Source organism: Rhincodon typus, chromosome 7, assembly GCF_021869965.1.
Source record: "Rhincodon typus isolate 14 chromosome 7, sRhiTyp1.1, whole genome shotgun sequence".
Taxonomy (NCBI): domain Eukaryota; kingdom Metazoa; phylum Chordata; class Chondrichthyes; order Orectolobiformes; family Rhincodontidae; genus Rhincodon; species Rhincodon typus.
In genome coordinates, this window is record NC_063338.1 from 69,778,578 (window position 1) to 69,787,935 (window position 9,358).

General features: G+C 41.3%; 1 non-coding gene across 1 annotated transcript; it reads left to right on the forward strand.

The window, feature by feature from the left end:
* The first annotated feature begins 3,975 nt into the window (after positions 1–3,975).
* LOC125483602 lies at positions 3,976–4,082 on the forward strand. The gene has a single exon (XR_007262549.1). It is a non-coding gene; the product is annotated as a U6 spliceosomal RNA (small nuclear RNA).
* The last annotated feature ends 5,276 nt before the right edge of the window (positions 4,083–9,358 follow it).

Below are 9,358 nucleotides of genomic sequence, written 5' to 3' on the forward strand. Positions count from 1 at the left end.
GATGCTGTAAAGGATTGAGCATTTATAGGTTAGTTGCTAGATTACTTCTTCTCTCTGTACATACTTTAGAGGTTTACAACTCTACAGAGATTTATATGTTTCCTACATTTGACTAAAACATGAATACCATACAATTGTTTCAGCTAGACTTTTGGGTGCCAAGAATATGCTGAAACAAGATGCTATCAGATATGTGTGACCTTGTATGGCTTCCTCTGGGAAGTGAACATGACTGCCAGTATGAAGAAAGATCACGCAGAGCAGGATAAGATTCTAGAAAAGGGAGGTTGGAGTAAAAGGGAATGCAGTACTGGAGACCAATTCCACAAAGAATCTTTAGTGATCAATGCTATTTCCTCACCTTCACTATGAACTAAAGGGTGAGATATCTTCACTGCACAAAACAGGTAAATTCTGCCAATTGCTGCAGCCACAGTGCAGGAACAGTACATATTCCTCACTTTTGCACTAGTACATGTAAAATACTGCATAGTACAGCAGAGAATTCTTATAAAAAGCTAAATCTAAAGCATTTCCTCTACTGTACAGGCACAAACCACAAAGATGTTTTTGTAAAACTTAATAATTAAGTTTATTTTGGTAAGCTGGAAACCTGACTCAACAGTTTGGAATACGGCCATTTTAAGATTTGATACATATAAAGATCTGTCCGTGAGCAAACGTTTCCTCCAGAGAGTACAAAAGAAACATCCTGAACCACTCATTGCATCTTAAACATTGAAGCATAGAGAATAGGAACAGGAGTAGTTGGCCTTTTGAGCCTGCTCCTCCATTCATGAGGATCATACCTGATCATCAAGCTCAGTATCCTGTTTGCCCCATGCACTTTGATCCCTTTAGCCCTAAGAACTATGTCTAACTCCTTTTTTGAAAACATTCAACATTTTGGCCTCAACCACTTTCCATGGCAAAAAAGGTCCACATGCTCACCACTCTCTAGGTGAAAAAATTTCTCCTCATATCAGTCCTAAATGGCCTACCTATCTATCCTTTGACTAAGATCCCTGCTCTGGACTCCAATCATCAGCAACATCCTTCTTATGATTACTCTGCCAAGACCTCATAGACTTGTATAGGCTTGTATGAGATCCTCCTCATTCTTTTAAACTCCAGTGAATATAGTTCTAACCGATTCAGTCTCTTGTTATACGTCAATTCTGCCATCCCAGGATCAGTCTAGTAAATCTTCATTGCACTCCCTCCATAGCCAAAATATCTTTCCTGTGATAAGGAGAACAATATTACACACAATATTCCATGTGTGGTCTCACCAAAGCCCTGTGCAATTGCAGGAAGACATCCCTGCTCCTTTACTCAACTCTTCTCGTTAAGTAGGCCAACATACCATTTGCCTTCTTCACTGCCTGCTATACAACTTTCAGCAACAGGTGTACAAAGACACCCAGACCTCACTGGACCTTCCCATTCAGCAAATAATCTGCCTTCCAGTTTTTGCTATCAAAATGGATATCTTCACTTTTATCCATGTTATAGTTCAATTGCCATGCATTTGCTAATGCACTCAACTTGTCCAAATCACACTGAAGCATTTCTGCATCCTCCTCACTATTCACCTTTTCACGCAGCTTTGAGTCATCGGCAAACTTTGAGATATTACATTTAGTTCTCTCGTCTAAATTATTCTTATATTAAAAAAAAATAAATTTCGAGGGCAAACTGAGGCAGAATACAAAAATTGACAATAAGAAATTCTTTAAATATATGAAAAAGAAGAAAGACATGTAAATGAACATAGGTCCCTTAGAAAATGAATCTGGGGAGATGGGTATAGAGAGCAAGGAAATGGCTGGAGTTATACAGATTTTCATCAGTCTTTATGGTAGAAGATACTTCAAACATCCCATTAATATGAAAGAATATGGGGAATGAATTAAGTACCATCACCATCACTAAAGAAGTAATATTAGACAAACCAATGGGGCTAAGGGCAAATAAGTCCCTGGCCCTGATGGCTTGCAACCGAGGGTCCTAAAAGAAGTAGCTACAGTGTTAATGGATGAATTTGTTGTAATTTTCTAAAATTAGTTGGATTCTGGAGATGTACCAGAGGATGGAAAAATGCCAATATGACACCCTTATTCAAAAAGGGAGGGAGGCAAAAGGCAGGCAACTACAGGCCAATTAGCCAACGTCTACTGTTGGAAACGTATTGAAATCAATTTTGAAAGTAATAGCAGAACATTTGGAAAATCATAATCTAATCAGGAAGAGTCAGCACGGTGTCATGAAAGAGAAATCGTATTTGACTTATTTATTAGATTTTTGAGGAAGTCTCAACGCGAATGAAAAGAGGGAAAACAGTAGATGCATTGCATTTCGACTTCTAGAAGGTATTCAACAAGGTACCTCACAAAAGGTTAAACCATTAAGATAAGAGTCCACAGTACTGGAGGTAGTATATTGGCATGGATAAATAATTAGCTAACTGTTAGGAAACAGCAAGTGGGGATAAGCAGCTCCTTTTCAGGTTGGCAATTTCTGATCAGTGGGGCTCCACAGGGATCAGTGCCAGGACAATTGTTTACAATACATATTAATGAATTAAAGGAAGGAAGTCAATGTATTGGAGCCAAATTTGCAGATGACACAAAAATAGATGGAAAGGCAGGTTGTGAGAAGGATACAAGCAACTTACAGGGAGCTATTGTAAGGTAAACTAAGTGGGCAAAATGTTAGCAACAAGAGCATAATGTGAAAAAATGTGAAGCTGTTCATTTTGGAAGGGAGAGCAAAAGACAGAGTGTTATTTAAATGGCGAAAAACTGCAGAAATCTGCAACACAAAGGGACTTGGAGGTACTTTTGCATGAAACACAATAAGCTAATACACAGGTGCAGCAGGTAATCAGGAAAGCTAATGGAATGTCGGACCCTCTTTCAAAGAGGTTGGAGTATAAGAGGGAAGTCTTATTGTGAATGTACGAGGTGCTGGTGAGACCACATCTGGAGTATTGTGAGCAGTTTTGGTCCTCTTATTTGATATATTATTTCATTTGAGGCAGTTCAGAGAAGGTTCATCAGGATGTTCCCTGGTGTATCGGGATTGTCTTATTAGCAAAGGCTAAACAGGTTGGGGCTCTACCCAATCGAGTTTAGAAGATTGAGAGGTGATCTGTTTGAAACATATAGGATTCTTAAGAGGCTTGTCAGAGTAAATACTGAGGGGATGTTTCCCCTCATGGTAGAGTCTAGGGCCAATGGGCATAGTCTCAGAATAAAGGGCTGCTAACTTAAGACGGAAATGAGGAGAATTTTTTGTTATGCGTCTTTGGAACTCATTTCCACAGAGAGCTCTGGGAACAGCGTCCTTGTGCATGTTTGAGTCTGAGATAGATAGGCTCTTGATCAGTGAGGGAAACAAGGGCACAGGAAAAACATGGGAAAATGGATGTGAGGAATGTCAGATCAGCCACAATCTTATTGAAAGACAGAGCAGGCTTGAGGAATTTACTTCTGTCCCTACTTCTTATGGTCTTATGATCTTATTACAGAAGTCATCACAGTTGCTGAATTCTACATAAAAAAGAGAGTTTTCAAACAAGCCATGCCTACAGCAATATTAGAGACTAATCTTCATGCTTAAATTTTATTACAGTGTGAAGAACACAGCAGGTCAGGCAACATCAGAGGAGCAGGAAAGTCAATGTTTCGGGTCAGGACCCTTGAAGGGTCTGATGAAGGGTCCCGACCTGAAACATAGACTTTCCTGCTCCTCTGATGCTGCTTGACCAGCTGTGTTCCTCCACCTCCACACTATATCAATTCTGACTTCCAGCATCTGCAGTTCTTGCTATCTCCTACTTAAATTTTATTTATTTTTAATCTTTGTATCTGTATTTTTGCTAACAACTTCTTCTTATTCATCAGATATGAGAGTGGCTAATAAGGCCAGCATGTGTTGTCAATCTCTAATTGCCCTGAAAATGAGTGGCTTGTGCTCACTTCGGCAGCACGCATACCAAAATTGGAATAATAAGGAGGAGATTAGCATGACTCCTGTGCAAGAATGACACGCAAATTCATGAAGCATTCCATATTTTAACCAAAGTAGTTCAGTTGGAAGACCATTAGACTGAAGATTTAAAGGTTGCTGGTTCCATCCCTGGTTTCAACAAAATAAGTAGTTCCTTTCTGTTTCAACATTCATTATTCCAATCCTTGTGTACATGATCCACAATGACAGAGATTAGTTGGAAAATCGAGCCTTCTTCAATAAAAAGGAAATTGAGTGTTTTTTGGTAGTATGGCCGAGCAGTCTAAGGTGCTGAATTAAGGCTCCGGTCTCTATGGAGAGGGGACCCTGTTGTGGCACAATGGTAACATCCCAATCATGGACCAGAGAGGTCCAGGTTTAGGTTCCACCTGCCTCAGAAGTGTGTAATATCATCTCTGAACAGGTTGATAAGGAAAATAGGTCAAAAAAAAGGCAATGAGTGGCTTGCTCAACCATTTCAGAGGACATCTAAGAGTCACCACATTGCTGGGTCTAGAGTCACATGTAGGCCAGTCGAGGTAGGGATAGCAATTTTATTTTAAAATGCATTAGTAAACCAGATGGTGTTTTACAGTTATCAATGATAGCACCTGCAGTATTGGGTATATGTTTGGTCCCTGTATTTGAGAAAGCATGAATCAACATTGGAGGCAGCTCAAAAGAGATTCACTAGGCTGATTCCTGAAATGAAGGGGTTGACTTATCAAGAGCATCTAAAAAGTTGGGCTTTTATCATTAGAGTTTAGAAAAATGAGAGGGTGATCTTACTGAAACTTACAACTTTCTAAGAGGGCTTGACATGGTGGATGTTAAAAAGATATTTTCAATTGTGGGCAATCTCGAACTTGGGTATATGGTTACAGAAAAAGTACATGCATTTAAAACTCAGATGCAAAGGATTTTTTTCTCCCAGAATATCTAGAATTCTCCTCCGAGAGAACTGAAGAGGTTATATCACTGAAAGTGATTTTTTAAATTCATTCACAGGCTGTGTGTGTCACTGGATAGATCAGCATTTATTGCCCATCCCTAATTGCCCACAAGGCAGTTGAGACAACAATATTGACCAAAAGACATAGGAGCAGAAATTAGGCAATTTGGCCCATTGAGTCTGTTCCGCCATTCAATCTCTGGAGTCACATGATGGCAAGATCAAGTAAGGATGGCATTTTTCTTCCCTAAAGGGCATTAGTGAACCAGATGGGCTTTTCCAACAGTCAGCAATGGATTCATGGTCATCATTAGACTCCTAATTCCAGATTGTTATTGGATTCAAGTTCCACCATCTAACATAGCTGGATTTGAAACGAGCTTCCCAGAACATAACCTTGGTCTCTAGATTAACAATCCAGTGATAATACCACTTGGCTGTCACCTCCCCAGTGAGGAAGTAAATAGATTTTTTTAAATATTGAAGAGTTGACGGCTATGAGGAGCAAGTATGAAAGAGGAGTTGAAGCCAAGGACAGATCAATCTGAATCTCATGAAATGGCAGTGTAGATTTGAGGCCCTGCAAGGTCTACTCCTGCTTCTATTTCTTAATTGGTGATGTTATTATGACAGGCATTCATTTCACTTCTTCAGTTCAGGTGAATCTCCAATATTGCCGCAGTCCTCTGTCACACCCTGACTAGAACTGCTCTGCCATTATGTGGCCCTGGTCTCTTTGTTATGACAACAGGTGAGCAGGCAGCTCTCCTCATTGGTCATTTACCCAATGGTAATTTTCTTTTTATCTATTATTGATACCTGGGTGTCACTTCAAGAGACGTTGGAGGTGGAGATGTTCCCACATGCCTGCTGCATGCGCAAATGTCAGAAGCAACAGTTGGCAATAAACTCAATACTAGTAATCTTTGATTCTGTTGACAAATCATTTTTTATGTTGCCCTGTAGATGGAAAGCCATCTGTGATAACTGACACTCATAGAATTTAAATATAACACTAACAATGCCTCTTTTATTTTCCATGATTCGAATTAAGCTACAGTTAATTATTTAGCTTGGAACAGCTATACAAACATACATGCTGAGCTATAGCCGAGATATCATTAAGTTCATCTGCTGCCCTGATGTAGATATTTACTCTTTATTTTAGCTGCAATAGCAGCTGGGCATAAACGTCTGCAGACAAAATGAAAGTCAATAAAATTGCTGTCACAATTTTTAGTTGAATCTATTGAATTGCTTGCTTATTACGAATAAGAAACCATCAAAAATTTTTCTTTACATTTATAGTAGTGCTGAAATTTCCCATTATTTCTATCAGGCTCCTATGATTAGTCTATGGGAGACCAATAAGTTTTCTCCCCAAATGACAGGCACCATTTCACGGTGCTAGTACTTGGATTGCATCCCAAATAATTTAGGTCTCTGTTTGCAATAGGTTACTAACACATCAGTGAGCTTCTGGAAATCCCATCTCAGTGCTGGTGTTTGTCTTCAATCTGCTGTAATCCTGACAAACACTCAGGCAGCCATGGACCCCATCATTATTTCACTATCATTGGGTCAAAGTCTGCTAACTTCCTGGCTAATGGCATTGTAGGATCTATTTCACTACATGGACTAGTAGTTCAAGAAAGGGGTCCATGATCACTTAATTGAAATCAAAAGCAATAACCTTGTTATCAATGCCTGCTTTCAAAAAATAAGGGCTAAACCTTACAGTTTTTTTAGCTAAGTCCTTGGTGCATTGAACTTTTTGAAGAGGGTTTTGGCCACAAAGCCTAAGAAGATATCTTGCTGCATCTTACCAAAGTCACCTAATTAACTACTTACCTTGTCTCCATGGACATCGAATTGTAGCCCCATCTTCTCACCCACTATTCCCAGAACAACTCACCGTTCAGCAGATATCTGCTGAAAGACAGACGTCCCTTGAGGCTATGACACCTTCAGAAGGCCACTGTGCACCTGCAAGAGTATTGGCATTTTGAAGGACAGATTGTGAACATGCCAGAAAAGGGGAAAATGGAACTGCAATTCTTTAGCAGAGACTTGGAAGTCAGGGGCTTAGAACAGAGGAGTGCTCTCTTCTTACCAGAGGATCACCAGAAGATGCAGCATCATCAGTCCCAGCAACCTGTTTTGCTGTTGCCACCCAAGTCAGTGCTGAATCCATGGTCCAGGCTTATGGACAGCAGAGCCATAAGTAGCTCATTGATGTTCTCTACTGTGCAAGGCTAAGTGCCACAGTTTTTACTTTGCTACCTTACACTTATTCTATCTCTGCTATTGCAGCCACTTCCTGCCAGGGCTCATGGTCTACCACTCTCATTATTGCCTGCAACATCTTCCTTCACTCTCTCTCACTCAACCCCAAACTCACACATTGCTAACTCTGCATGGACTCAGCTCTGCTTCCTCAGTACCTCAGAACATCTCACTACCTTCGCCATGTGTTCTAGCAGTGACTACCATGCTGCCTACTTCTATGTCACTCAATCACTCGCTTTCTGTCATTACAGGAGAATAGTGTATAACAGGGCAGAGAGAGCTGTACAGGTGGAAGGATGTCTGAGACTAGGTTCTTGACCCTATACACAGAGAGAATCCTGACCCTTGTAAGAAAATGCCAGTGAAGAACAGAAGCTCAGACAGGTGTGTAGGATGAAGTCATGCTTTTTTTACTCAGTCATGGGATGCAGACATCACTAGCTGGACCAGCATCTATTACACGGCCCTAGTTGCCCTTGAAAAGTTGGTAGCGAGCCGACTTCTTTAACCACTGAAGTCTATGTGCTGTAGGTGCACCCATTAGGGAGGTGATTCCAGGATTTTGACCCAACAATATTGAGGGAGTGTTTATATATTTACAAATCAGGAAGGTGGTGTTCCCACGTATCTACTGCCATTATCCTTCTAGATTGAAGTGGTTGTGTGTTTGTAAAATGCCCAAAAGCTGCAGCAGTTCAATGAATCATGTGACTGTTGGTCTGCATCCATGGACATGTTGGCAACTGCCATGGACAGCCAAGTCCAGCAGCCCTAGGATCTGCAGGAGAGGTTCACACATCTGCACTCCAGAGACTCAGCCATTGGTCTTTGGGATAAAGCATGGTGACAGTAGGATTGGGAAGCTGTGCATACTTCAGGTGCCCCTTCCTTGCAGGGAGATAGGGTAATGTCAGGAGGCACCCATCCCACCAGGCCACCCAGTTTATCTGTCCTTAGCTACATTCCACCTAAAAACGGTCTCTAAGTCAGTCCCACTTTGTCCCCAGATCCCACTGGACACCCACATCTTGCCATTGTTCAGTAGTGGAACATCACATGCAGGCAATCAGTCGGACAATTCCAAATATAAGCTTTTATTTGCGAGCAATATCAAACTCAGATGAAACAAATAGAGCCTGCAGTTCACTGCCAAAATGTAAACCAAATGCTGTCATCATGATCAATGGCTACAGTTCATGGGGGTATTCATGGTGGTCTGCTGCAGCCAGCTCTCATCTACAGGAGCTGAGTGTCAATCAGGTTCTGTCTGGCTTCTAGGGCCTAACACAAATGAGTTCTGTCATTGACAATGAGAGCTCCTTCCTCTTCAATGTCCTCATCATCCTTCTCGGAAGACTGCTCCCATTCCTCCAGTTTGTCAGCATTTATCTCACTGCCTCGATTGAGTTCTCCAATTGTGCAGAGAGAAGCATGCCAGGATGATGTGGCACATTCTGTCCAAGCTATACTGGAAGGCCTCCTGAGGCCAGTCCAAGCACCAGAACCACACCTTCAGCGGCCCTATCGTTTGCTTCACTCTGGCTTTGGTCACAGCATGGGCACCAACTTGGCGAAGGTGCTGCACAAGTTGATGAACTATTACACCAAAGAGTGAGTGCTTGCTGCACTCTGACCCCTTTCTCGTCCCAGACCAACATTAATCATTCGATTTTTCTTTGTATTTAGTAGAGTCCATGATCAAACATATATAAAGAGAGGCTGAATAGGCTGGGGCTTTTTTCTCTATAGCAACGGAGGCTTGAGGGGTGACCTTATAGAAGTTTATAAAATCATGAGGGGCATGGATTAAGTGAATAGTCAAAGTCTTTTTCCCAGAGTCAGGGAGTCCAAAACTAGAGGGCATAAGTTTAAGGTGAGAGGAGAAAGATTTAAAAGGGACCTAAGGGGCAAATTTTTCACACAGAGTGTGGTGCGTGTATGGAATGAGCTGTCAGACAAGGTGATGGAGGCTGGTACAATTACAACATTTAAAAGGCATTTGGATGGGTATATGAATAGGAAGGGCTTAGAGGGATATGGGCCAAATGCTGTCAAATGGGACTAGGATGAGATGCAGCTTTGTCCAGTCCATGAGCTGGGTGC